Genomic DNA, 14,821 nt, shown 5'->3' with positions numbered 1-14,821 from the left:
ATGGCTAGATAATAAATAATTTACATTTTCATTGTGTGTGTGTGTGTGTATGTGTGTGTGTGTGTGTGTGTGTGTGTGTGTGCTGGTTCTAGGCTCAGATTTAGTGTCTCATGTGCCTTCCTTAATTTTTCATTCAAAGCTGAAGTTCTACTACTTAAGCCACATATTCACTTTTGATTTTTAAATTGTTACAGTAAAAGTGATGTGCTGAGGGATTACGGTTGTATGAGTTAGATAAGGAGTATATTTGTTTTTGAATAATGTCACCCTTACCCTCAGGTTTTTCCCAGTTTCCCTTCCTGTCTCCACCAGAATGTTGTATAGCTCAGAGAGTATCATTGCTGCATTCATTTATCCTTTGTCTCACCAAAAAAACAAACTTACAAACAAGACAAAAGGTATAGAAAACAAAAATAGCAACAAAGGAGAAGGGAAAAAATAAAAGAAAGAAAACTTCTCATTTCCACTTTGATTTTTTGGGATGGTTATTTCTCTTGGATTTGTCTGCCTGGACTACTTCTGAAGCATGGTCTTCACATCTCAGCCTTTTAAGTAGAAGAGTACTTTTAAAATGAACATTTTTGTCAAATTTACCAGTTATTGGGTCCTTCTATGCTAATTTTCAACAATAATTCCTAAACTTATTTCCTCTATTTTGTGAAGAATTTAGTCTACAAGTAAGAAAATATTGTAGAGTAAGATAAGGAAAAATAAATCATTATAACTCAAAAAACTATGAAGTTATTTTTAAAAAGTAGTAGAAAAAATAAAAGAAATCTATGAAACAATTGATCAGTGGATCTTGATATGTGTAATGTACACTATGTGTATCTCTTCTATACTTAATGAAATTATATCTGTAGGTATTTGATATAAATTACAATTTTATCTGCATATCTAGTTTTTTACTGATTTAGCTCTTGTTTATATTTGGTAGTTATTTGAGTTTATCGGTGCTGGATATAGAATCAAGAGCTGTGCATATGCAAGCTAAAAACACTAGCACTATCCTGAGACATTAGTTTTGATATTAAACCTTGACTGATACATCTCTCAGATTGGAAAATCTACAGCCAATGGTATCTCTAAGAATAATTTTTACAATGTGACTTTATAAAAGGTAGTCTCTTGGAATGGCAGACAACACATATGCAAACAAGCATATGCAAGCTAGTATATGCAAATATAAATCTAGATATACTGCTGCTTAGTTTATCAACAGCACACATAGAAACATAAAAGCCACTTTCTAAAAAATGTTCACACACAATTTGTTTATAGTTTAAAACTGATATAGACCAAGTACCATTAGCAAGGTATATGTAACAATGTGAACATGTTGATCCTATTTCTGTGCACAATGATATATCCTTAACTTTTCTTATAGTCTATTTAAACTTTGTAATTTTTCCAGTAGATGAAGTTCTTACAATATCTACCTTCTTCGTTTACCTAAATCTGAAGTAGTGATATTTTGCAAAGACATCTGGTATAAGGTCATTAATTGTCTCATTCATTAGGAATTAATTTACAATAAAATTGCTACAAAATTGACTGTGCTATTAACTGCTACAGAAAGAGCAATTTTGTGCTTGATAAATGAGATTTGCAAATTGTAGACTGCAATATTACATATAGATAAAATAGTAGTTTTGAAACAATTGACTAGAAATTTTGTTTGCTAACATTACATCTTATACAAATGTTCTAATTATTTTACTATGAAAGCATTCACACATAAATATGATTGATTTTAGTTGTTATTGACAGAATAAACTTTGAAAGTCTCATTTTTCTAAATAACACTAGGTGTGTTTTCCAGTTATGATATTATTATCCAAATATGAAGCTAATACACTGAAATATTTTAGAATTATATCTATTACTTAATACATTCTTCAAGTTAATCACACATATCTAAACATACTGGTATTTTTCATATTATAAGTGAACATGATATCACAAAAAGAGACCATCCTCTTATGTACATTTTCCATTTGAAATACATATCATGAATAATGCTGGAAGAGGGAGAGAGTAGAATGATACAAAGGGAAAATAAGACCCTGTGTTCTGAATGCCTGTGACTTCTAATAAAGTTTGAACAACATAGGAGAATATATTTTAGTATGTTTAAAAATAAAAGAAAGCTGGAGCTAAAAGTAAATAAAAGCCCGAAGAGAGAAATCCAGATTTTTACTCTACTCTTTCCCACTGCTGATTTAAACTGTAATGCTTAGGGACTGAGAAACTATGTAGTTTTATTTAGTTCACAGTGATAAGGGATCATACAGGACCCTGAATTCTTCATTCTAGAGAAAAGGAAAATTCAGATGATTCCTAGGGAAACAAGTCACTTTAGGATTTAAAGCAAAGGAAAGAATCTGACAAATTCCAGTTTGTTTTGAGACCTTTGAAATGCTATAGACTAAGAAACTTAGTTGAAGCAAAGGAAGGCGAAAAGCCTATCTTTAAAACCAGATAATGATGATTGTATTAAAGTGATCCAGAACAGTTATTTTTCTAGGCTAATGTAATGAATAAGAGCAGTGATTGATTTTTGAAATTAATTCAGCACATCACCACAGTTGGTGTTGCAATGTCACTCATTGAACCAAAAAGCTAATACATTTTTTGCAGATGAGGAGAAAATTACTCATGAAATACTGGAAATAAAGAAAACTAAGAAAGAATAGAAATAAATGCTCAGGAAAATGAGAAACATTGGAAGTAGATTTAATTAAAAATTGAATTTGTTCCCAATGTTATGCACAGGGACAGATTTGGTACAGTGGCTTATTCTATAATTTCAGCTATTTAGGAAGTGGAGTTATACTATTCCAGGACAGCACTGTGGGAAAAATTAGCCAGACGCTATCCAAACAAACAAGCCTGTTGTGGTGCATGCCTGTCATCCAGCTTGTTCTAAATCATTGGCAAGAAGATCACAGTCTGAGGAATTCCAAGGCACAAAGTGCAAGACATTATTGGAAAACTAAAATAGAAAAGGCTGGTGACATGAATCAAGTGGTGGAGTACCTGCCTAGACAGCACAGGGGCCTGGATTCCAAAATCAGTGTCACCAATTGTTTTTAAATAAGGAATGAATGTAGACATGTAATATATATTTCTAATTAAAATATTACATTGTTACTGTGTGAAGAAAGATGAAATATGTGAGAGTTCAAGTTAAAGTTGGAAAAACAAATTTTACAAAAGATATATATATATATATATATATATATATATATATAATTCTGAGACAAGTAGCTATACTCTCACACAAAAGAAAATGACAGAATGTGAAGGAAATTTTATTAATTTAGGACATGGATGCAAATGTGTAAGAAACCATATGGTGTAACAACATGTTGGAATATTACCTCCTATGTAATACTCCGAAAGGAACTAAACAAGAACATTATTTGCCATTCATCTATCTACTCTGGGTTGCACTTAAGGTCAAAGTCAAAAAGCTACAAGAACTGAGACAAAACTAAAAATCTATAAGGATTTGAAGTAAGCAATAAATCTTCCATTGTTTACAAACTAACAGATTAGTTTTTGTCAAAAACCCAAATAAATCTACAAGGAATTCGGTAAAGTTACTGAATACAAAGCTCACATTGAAAAATCAATATTGGTAGACTTCAGAGAGAATAATAGAAAAAAATAAAGATTTTTAAAGTGCTCATCTATCCTCAAAACTATGAAATATAAATAAATGAACACGGCCAACATTAAATACAGAAAACTTTATAATGTATTTAAATGTAACAAAAGCAAGACATCAGGGCTCAGGACCGTAATCCTAACTACTGAAGAGGCTGAGATCTGAGAATCATGGTTCAAAGCCAGCCTGGGCAGGCAAATACCAAAAAGCAAGAAGTGGTGGTGTGGCTCAAGTAGTAGAGCATCAGCTCAGAGATGTTTCCCAGGCTGTGAATTCAGGTGGCAGGATTGGCACACATACAGACAAAAAGAGTAACAACAACCTAGAGTAAATGTACATTGTTTGTCAATTAAATTAGTGAAAAAGTGAAGGTATGGATGGTCTTTTATTGATATGCAGGTGTGCTGGAAGATTCTTTAAAATACTGTAGATAAATGCAGGAATGCTAGGAAATGAAAATGCAGAATCCAGACTAGGTAATCTTTACAAAAAAGAACAAAGTCTATAGTATGGTCTATCATTCATCAAGACTGTAAAATCTACAATGACTAAGCAGTGTGGTTTACAACAATGTTACAAAATGACCAAAGAGGAGCGCTCAGACCCATACTCTATGAGGTGAGGATATGGGTTCAAGACAGGGGGACCATTTCGGAACAGGAGAGATGAAAATATCTTGCCAATTTGTAGTACTGGGTTAGTTTTGTAAATAAAGGCATAGAACATTTATCATATGGCATAAGATATTGACAAAACAAAAAGATTAGCCACTAATGAGGAGAAGTTATAGGCATACTAAGGAATAGACCAATATTTGAAAAACCTAATTATATTTTACACCTCCATAGATAAATGAAAATAAACATTTTAGAAAATGGGACAAAAATAATAGATGGGAATCTTACAGTAGAAAAAGGAGAAAAATGGAAATATAGTGATAAGGGTGAATTTGTTCTCAGAACATGATATGACTATGGAAATACTTGAAAAAAATCTGTTTGCATATTACAAAGGCATGTAAAATAAAAAAATGAGCTTAAAATAAATAAAAGAAGAATATGAGAAAATATACAATTTATTGACTAACATGTGGGAAAGTATTTAAATTGTACTACAAATTACTTCATCAAAATGAATATTTTTAAAAGACAATTCTAGTGATTTGCAAGGATGTGATCCATCGTACAATGTTTGCAAAAATATAATTCAATGCAAATGTACTGAAGACCTTTTTGGAATTTTCTGGTAAATATAAACATGTATAACAACAACCCAGTATTTGTACTCTTGATTGTGTAACCAACAGAAACAAATGTATTTATATATGAAATTAAATGTTCTAAATGTGTTCATTGAAGAAATATCATAGCCAAAATTTGAGAAAATTCAAATCTCCCCTGAGATTATATTACATCCAATGATACATCGTTGATATATAACTAATAGCTATAGACATGCACAAACATAATATTTATGATACATAGCAAATACAATAACTAAAATGCATTAAAATAATTCCATTGAATTTGATTTTTGTAGACTTGAAAAAGAAGAAAACTAATTACAGTTAGAAGTTATGATGCAGTTCTTCCACTCCAGGTTCTATATCCAAAGGAGATGAAATCATCATATGTCAGTATATCTATATCTATATTGATATATTATATCAATATATATTATATATATATACATGTGTGTAACACTGATAATTCATGAATAAAGAAAAATAAAATAATGAAATGTCATTTTTGGAAAAAGGGATGGAATTATGTAAATGTAGTAGGACAGACATAGAAAGATATCTATTGCAGGTTCTCTCTTATATGTGGACATTAAAAAGTATCTTTGAAGGTAGAATTGTAATTATTAGTGGACTGGAAAGACTAGGCAAGAGAAGTGATTAGCATAGACACTATACATGTGTAGAAATATAAGAACCAAGCCCTACTACTATAAACATTGAATATGTGCTGATATCAAAATAAAACACTGAAGTATTAAAATGAGTATATTTTGGAAGAACAAAAACATAGGCGAAGGTAATTAGGAAGTTTAGTGGTGCTGGAATTTTTGTTTTAATCTGACGATGGTAAACTCAGTTTTTGATAATTCATTGCTAGGCACATAGATTTTGAGCAATCTTGTATGTATGTTATCATTCAACAAAAGTATTTCATTTAATAGTCCTACCAACCAGCCCCTATTTATATTCTGAACAACCTGTCTAGTTCTAGCAGATAAAGCATGGTGCTGTTTAATATATTTATAGTCATTTAGCCTTAATATATCCATAAGAATTGTTATTACACCTTCTTTATTTTTTAATTCCTTATTTTTTCATTTTTGGTAGCTTATATAGTTGTACACAGAATTTTAATTATATTTTGCAGATGCATAAAATGTATTCTAATCAAATTATCATTTCCATCATTCCCTTCATCTCTCCTCACCTTTTTTGAAACAATTTCAACAGATTTTCTTTTCTTCTGTCATGTACATGTATGAAGCACTTTGAATATTTACTCTCTATATCTTTTCTTTTCTCACCTCTCTTGTTGGAACTCTCCACAATACAAATATGTCTTAAATTCCTGTATTCATTTTTAAAGGAGTACATTTGACACATGAAAGAGAATGTGATATATTCCTATGTTGGTCTGGTTTTTTAATGCAATATCCCTAATTCTATCCATACTCCTGCCAACAACATAATTTCACTCTTTAGGGCTGAATAATACTCTGTTATGCATATGTACTACACTGTATTTACTTATTTGATTGTTATAGGCACCTAGGGTGATACCATAGCTGTGAATAGAGCTGATATAAATAGGAGTTGGCTTGTCTCAACACTGTATGTATATTCCTAGGAGTGGCACAGCAGGATCATATCATCATTCTTTCCTTAGATTTTTCAAAGACGCTCCATATGAATTTCTGTCATGGCTGTACCAATCATGTATGGGGGTTTCAATTTTTGACATCATCACCAGCATTTGTTGTGAGTTTTCTTGATCACAGCCGTTCTGGCTAGAGTGAAGTGTAATTGCATTTCCTGCATAGCTAAGGATGTAAGTTAATATTTTAGTCATTGTTCTCAGTTTGAAATTAGGCCGACATTATAACAAGTCCCAAAGCACTCTTCTTTTGATAGATTCTCTAAAAAAATGCACTTAATCTTTCATCTGGCATTCCTTTAAGAAAACTGTACATCAGTTTATTCAATAACTGGAAATGTATATCCATGTATTAAGGTTAAAAGAATATATCTAATATACATATACTAAGTCTAGAACTCTTCCTAAATATATGCCATTTATCATGGTCTTAATTGGTTTACATAAGTTTATTTACTTGCTTAAATTGACATTACTTACAATCAAAATCTCTACAACAGCATATTATTTATTTAGAATGATCTAATTCTTGGTCTTAAACATTGGAAATATCATCAGTGTCTCACACCTTGGGGCATCAGTACCTCTTGCCTGTAATCCTAGCTACTCAGGAAGTTGAGATCTGAGGATCATGATTCCAAGCCAGTTGGGCAGGAAGACTATGAGATTCTCATCTCCAGTTAACCACCAAAACCTAGAAGGGGAGATATGGCTCAAGTAGAAGGCTAGTTTGGAGAAAAAAACAGCTCAAGGACAGTGTCCAGGCCCTGAGTTCAAGATCCAGGACTAGGATACACTCACAAAATAATCGCCCCAAAACTCTAAGATATATGTAAATAATATGTTCAGTCATACATACTTATTAGTCATATGTATCCCAATATATTTGGTAGAGAATCAATTTGGTACAGCAGAATTGAATAAGTAAAAAAGAAAACTGCAATCATTTGGACTGTAATCATTCTAAACTGTTAAACTGTTTGATTACAAATTTCCAAAGTAAAATAGGAAATGGCACTGTGACTCAAAGTGGTAGAGTACTAGCGTTGAGAAAAAAAAAAAGCACACAATCAAGAAATAAAGAAAAATTTAAAAATAAAGTAGAATGAACAGAAGTATATTAAAATAAGAGTGATTCATAATATAGGTATCAAGTTTTCATAAACATTTATTTGTCAAATGTATTTTGTTTGAAGAAAAAACTACCCAGCTTACCTAACTAAAAATACCTATCTTATCTTATCTTCAAAATTAACAACCATGCTGGGCACCTGTAATGCTGGCTACCCAGGAGACTGAGATCTGAAGTTCCGGGTTTGAAGCCAGCCCTGAGACTTTTTTCTTGCTTGCTTGCTTTGTATCTTTCTCTCTTTCTTCCTTTCTTTCTCTTCCTTTCTTTCTTTCTTCCTTTCTTCCTTCCTTTCTTTCCTTCTTCCTTCCTTCCTTCCTTCCTTTCCTTCTTCCTTCCTTCCTTCCTTTCTTTCTTTCTTTCTTTCTTTCTTTCTTTCTTTTCTTCTTCTTTCTTTCTTTCTTTCTTTCTTTCTTTCTTTCTTCTTTCTCTTTCTTTCTTTTCTCTTTCTTTCTCTTTTCTTCCTTTCTCTTCTCTTTCTTTCTTTCTTTCTTTCTTTCTTTCTTTCTTTCTTTCTTTCTTTCTTTCTTTCTTTCTTTCTCTTCTGTCATAAGGTTTGAACTCAAGGCCTAGGCACTGTCCCTGAGCTTCTTTTTGCTCAAGGCTAGCACTCTACCACTTCAGTCATAGCACCAGGTCCTGCTTTATCTGTTTATGTGGTACTGAGAAATAAAACCCAGGGCTTCATGCATGCTAGGCAAGCACTCTAACACTAAGCCACATTCCCAGCTCTCTCCCTGCCTTGAGACATATCCAGTTAACTACTGTGCAGTGGAACTGTGGCTCAAAGTGGCGGATCACTAACCTTGGGCAAAAGAGATCAGGGACAGAGTACCAGACTTAAGTTCAAACCCCATGACTGACCAAAGAACAAAACAAAACATCCACATTCATCATTGTGTTCTTTTAGACTAATAAAGTTGTATCACAGTAATTTTTACATGAATATCTTCAAGAAATGTTTACTATCTTTAATGGAATTTAAAGTAAACAAACCTCAAACTAGCAAATAAGATTATTGATCTACAATTATACAAAATTGTAAATAAATGTGGTATATATATTAACATAAATTTATTTAAAACTAAAGAAAAATTTCATTTTATTAATATTAAATTAAGCATGTCATTAGGAAGTAACATTTCAAATGCCTTTATAAAATACTGATAGAAAATGAAATTTTACATTAGCAAAATTTTTATTTTCTTATAGCTAGAATTTCAAGAAAGATTATTTTTCTGTTCTGTACTTTATAAAAGTTAAAAATTTGAAGATGAATCACAATAGATCATGTTAGTTTAGCTAGGTCTAATGGTACATGCCTATAATCTCAGAATTCAAGAGACTAAGACAAGAATATCTCAAAATTGGTGCTACATAAATACATTCTCTAGGATGGACACATAATGATCTGTCTAAAAACAATCATGTCCCTTTATATATATATACACACACACACATACACACATATACACACACATACCACAGAAATACAATGAAAAAATGATGAGAAATCATCCACACAGTAGCATTGATAAGACAGAATGAGAAGTTTTGCTAAATACAGATATTTATTTAAATTATAATTTAATTATACATTTACTAAAGAATTTAAGATTAAGACAAAATTTATATGTTTTTAATTATGTTTATTCTTAACTATACTCTGAGTTACATGGTCGAAGATGTCCATATGTTATGCCATGAGCCTAATACTGTTATTTAATGTTTGCATCGCTATGTGAGATCTGAGGGAAAGAAGAAAAGAAAGATGACTTCAATTAGTTCTTTCAACTCTGTCTGATCCAGCTTTTGTACTTGGCCTAATGGTTTCCACATGTCATATGCTTCATCTGATGGTTTCTACAGGATTTTATCTGCCACACAGCTAAAATTCGTTGATTTGTCTTCCTATATGGAGAACATGATACAAGATTATAAATTTACCTATGTTTCTTTTCCACAAATAATATTCAAAACCTAAAACTGAGCTGTGGAAAACTCTTAAAATCTACAGGTGCCACAGCCTTATTCTCTTTCTTTTACAGACCTACATACCCACATGAGCATGTATAAATGTAATGTGAATTGTTTATGGAATTGAAATATTATGCCTTACTTGTGAGAAAGAGGTGAAATCTTTTATCATGTTCCATTTTCCCCCTATATTTCCCTTAAATCTTTTTTCTTTCCTGCATTTCTCTTGGGCCATTCCTCTAGTTATTATTTTTTTCTTAAATTGCCTATTACTATAGATATTTTTTGGACAATACGAGAAAAAAATATCTTCAAGGCAATGAGAACTCATATCAATGGTCAATAAATTGCAGAATTTCAAAAGATTTTTAATAAGAATATTCATCAAAGATTATGCTTTGGTCTGTTCACGATTTCTGAAATATACTTACATAGACAAAAGCTAAAATAATGTGTGATGTTTGCAATTTTGATACCTGCTTTCTGGTCTATTACTTCCTCTCTACACATTATATAGCTCAGAAATAACTGAACTATAACCGTGGCTGTAATTAAAAGAAGCTGAGAAATATACCAAGGAAATCGTGAGAAACCTCCCACACAATAGCATTGATAAGACAGAATGAGAAGTTTTGATAAACACTATATAAAATAATGGCTAAAGTGTCTATGTACCACATAATAAATGCTTCTCATTACAAGCACTGAGCTTCTGAGATAGCCAAGGCCACTGACGGGGGTCACATTTGGTTCTTACAGTTATAGTCCAACATAGCAACATTCTGGATACACTGCCCTCAATTATCTGGGTGGACATTACTTATGACAGATTGTCCAGGTATGTTTCAAATTTCAGCCATTGCAATTTGACCCAGAAATAATTGCACAAATGTTTCTCCTTCTTCTGGACAAACTGCCTTCAAAGATGTCCATTTCAGTACATTGCTTTACCATGATGCCTCATTGCAAAATTGTATTCATATATTTAATAATCTTTCTTTTAATATCTTTTCTTAAATCTCTTTAAGATTTCCCCAATTGAAATACTTTGCAGACCTTAAGATCTTGATCATGCATCCGGAAACATTTTTTATGCACTGGTCAAGCATGGTGGCCAGAACTGAAAATGACACTCCAGATAGTGTATGACTCTTGCAGAAAAGAGAAGAAGAACTCCTTCCTCTTTCGTTCTGAGCACTCATGTTTCTAATAATAGCACCCAATAATGCATTGGCTGGCTTTTGACAGCCATGTCACACTGTTGACTCTCATTGAAATCAAGGTTATTAAGACTTCTAGGTAGTTTACATATGAAAAGTGGTTAAATCAAATGAAGGCAAGACATTTTAAGCTGAAGGCAAAAAATAAAGCAAGAACAATGTGTGAATTTCTCAGATGCAATTCAGACCACCAACTGTGAGTAATCCTGATGATGTTAGAAAAGAAAAGAAAAAATGAAATGATAATAACTTTGATAATGATGCTTCATATATCAGTTGCTTTTTCCTGACATCTATGGAAGAAAAGCAAAGACAGATTTCTGGACAAGGTAACAACAAGCATTTTTCTCTTTTGAGAAGTGCTGTATTAATAATAATCCCTTCATCTGCAATTTACTTTTAACCTAGCCGAAATTTTCTAGTTTTTTTCTTCTTGCTTTCTTTCTGAGATTTTTACCAACATTTTTTTTAATTTTTATTTTTTTATTGTGAAAATACTGTACAGAGGGGTTACAATTACATGGGCAAGATAATGAGTACATTTCTTATCAAGCATTGTACCCTCCTCCTTTGTTTCTCCTTCCCATCCCTGCCCATCCTCCCCCTCCACCTCCATCCAATCCTCCCCGCCCTCCCCCACCAAAGTTGTAAAGTTCGTTTTCGACATAATGACTTGTACTTCTCATTGTTGCAATGGGTCCACCTGTATTCTTATTTAAACGACTTGTTTTTCCCCTTCCCCTCCACAAATTATATCCATATCAAATACAGTGAAAGCAGGGGTTATACTGTGGGGGAGAGACATAAAAAGCAACAAAGAAATAATCTTATAAATGCGTTAGAAGCAATCACTTGAAAGAAAAAAACATTTAAATACATATATTCGGGTTCATTTCCCTAACATCACCTTATCTGTCCTTTTCTGCTTGACTCAGACATATACTAGATATTGCAAATAAAGGAAACCATGGGACCTATGTTTCTTCGGGCTTGGCTTACTTCACTTAATAAAATTTTTCCAAGTCTTTCCATTTCTTAAAAAATGGGGCAAAGTCATTCTTTCTGATGGAGGCATAGAATTCCATTGTGAATATATACCATATTTTCTTGATCCATTCATCTACTGAGGGGCATCTGGGTTGGTTCTATATCTTAGCTATAATAAATAATGCTGCAATAAACATAGTTGTGCTGGTAGCTTTAATGTGGTCTTGTTTGTAAACATTTGGGTAAATGTCCAAAAGTGTGATTGCTGAGTCATAGGGGAGCTCTATGTGGAGTCTTTTGAGGAACCTCCGTACTACTTTCCAAAGTGATTGAACAAGTTTACATTCCCACCAACAATGCAGTAAGGTTCCCTTCTGTAGTTGGACTAATATTTTGTAATATCTGCCACCTTAAAATTATTTTTCATTTCACATTTATTCCTTATTTAATTTAATTAATTCCTTATTTAATTCAATTTAATTAATCTGATTCAATCATATCTCCTTATTAAGCATCCCACCAACATTTATTTCTGTAGTTTATTTCTTGAGTATATACTATACATTTTAAAAAGTGCAATCAACCTTCAAATGCACAATAGAATTCATTTATAGTACAGATACTTTAATTTTTACTATTTTCAAGTGGTTGTACAAAGGGATTTAATTTAACATGTCCATTTATGTGTATAATACATCATTATAAGAATTATCCTTTCCATCTACTACTTACTACTGCCCCTTCTCTAAGCAGTCAAATAAGGCTTTTTACTGCTATTTTCACATATAGTACACATACTTTATAACAGAGTACGTATTCCAATTCAACATACTGTTTCTTCTTTCACTGGCACCACTCATTTCATTATCTATATATAGTTATGCAAAGCATAGCTCTCACTTTTGTTTTTGCATTGTGGATAAATTTATAATATCACCAGTAAGGTGTTATGTTTTACCTTTACACTTCTCCATTATGCTTCCTTTCTATATAGATCTATATCTCTGTCCCTGTCCCTTCTCTGTCTCTGTCTCTGTCTCTCTGTCTCTGTCTCTGTCTCTGTCTCTTTCACTCTCTCTCTCTCTCTCTCTCTCTCTCTCTCTCTCTGTCTTCTTTTTGGCCAGGCCTGGGGCTTGAACTCAGCACCTGGGCACTGTTCCTGAGCTTCTTTTGCTCAAGGCTAGCACTCTACCACTTGAGCCCCAGCACCACTTGGAGCTTTTTCGATTTTATGTGGAACTGAGGAATCGAACCCAGGGCTTCATTCATACTAGGGGAGCACTCTTACCACTAAGCCACATTTCCAACCCAAGATCTCAATTTCTTATTGTTATAATTATACTTCCCTTGGCACTTCTTTCAGAAATAAGGCTAGTAAAGATAATTTTCCCATTTTCTTAAAGAAAGACTGCAATCTTTTGCAGTTTCAGTAGAGATAAAATTATAGAGATATTTTTGAATTTTTCAACAATTTTAGCATTTCCATTCACTCTGTTTCTTTTCATTGGCATGTATGCATTTTTTTTACTCTTCTTTTTATTGTGAAAATACTGTACAGAGGGGTTACAATTACATGGGTAAGATAATGAGTACATTTCTTATCAAGCATTGTAGCCTCCTCCTTTGTTTCCCCTTCCCATCCCTTCCCATCCTCCCCCTGTCCCCCCACCCAATCCTCCCTCTCCCCTCCCCCACCAAAGTTGTAAAGTTCGTTTTGGACATAAGGACTTGTACATCTCATTGTTGCAATGGGTCCACCTGTATCCCTATTTAAACAATTTATTTTTCCCCTTCCCCTCCACAAATTATACCGACATCAAATACAGTGAAAGCAGGGGTTATACTGTGGGGGAGGGATATACAAAGCAACAAAGAAATAACCTTATAAATGTGTTAGAAACAATCGCATGAAAGAACAAAAAAATTTGAATATATATCTTGGGGTTCATTTCCCTAACATCAACTTATCTGACCTTTTCTGGCATGTATTAATTTTAAACATTAATTGTAGCTTTTTGTAAATATATATAAGGTACTTTGATGATGTTTATTCTGTTCTTCCTTGCAATATTTTCTAGTTTATGAAATGTGATGTCATTTTATCCTTGTTAATCTATAAAATATTTTAATTTTCCCTTTATACCTACAAGATTTTCTTTGGGATTTTTTTCTTTAATATATATTTTTTATTGTAAAGATATTGTACAGGGGGGTTACAGTTACATGTGTAAGGTAATGAATATATTTCCTATTGAGTATTGTTACCCCCTCCTTTGTTTTCTCCCTACCATCCCGGGTTTTGTTTCTCTATAACCAGGCAATGATATGCCTTGGTAATATCTGTATACTGTTATGATGAATTGACACAGAAAGACACTGGTCATATAATAATTGCCCACAAATTTCACTGTCTCATTGTTATTATTCTTACACTATTATGAGTCTTTTATAGCCATCAATAAAAAAGAAGAAAACTTATTAAAACACTCCATATGTGCTTTTCCACAGATAATGGTATGAAAATAGAAGTTAGACCACTGCACTTCCAAGTCCTGATGCAACATTTACAAAGTCTATCCCAAATTAGAAACACTAGTTAAATTTAAAATTAATCAATGAGGCCACATGTGCTAATCCAGATGTTATAAATTATTAATTTATTAATAAAATGTTTATTGCCAAAATATAAAGAATTGAAAATTTAACAATAAAATATTGAAATGATTAAATCAATTTGACAAAACTAAATTCTCAGATCAAAATTTACAACCCAAACAGTAATTTTTAGCTATAAGTGGAGAATAACAAAAATTTTCAGAGAAAAATTTACTAAATATTTCATTGTAACTAGGATAAATAATACAGATATACAGATACACATAAAATACAGAAAGCAAAATTGAAAGAATTAATATCAAAATTAAAGGAAATGTCCATA

This window comes from Dipodomys spectabilis, unplaced genomic scaffold (genome assembly GCF_019054845.1).
Source record: "Dipodomys spectabilis isolate Male_0828 unplaced genomic scaffold, ASM1905484v1 ptg000038l, whole genome shotgun sequence".
Taxonomy (NCBI): domain Eukaryota; kingdom Metazoa; phylum Chordata; class Mammalia; order Rodentia; family Heteromyidae; genus Dipodomys; species Dipodomys spectabilis.
This window is presented reverse-complemented; position numbering follows the sequence as displayed.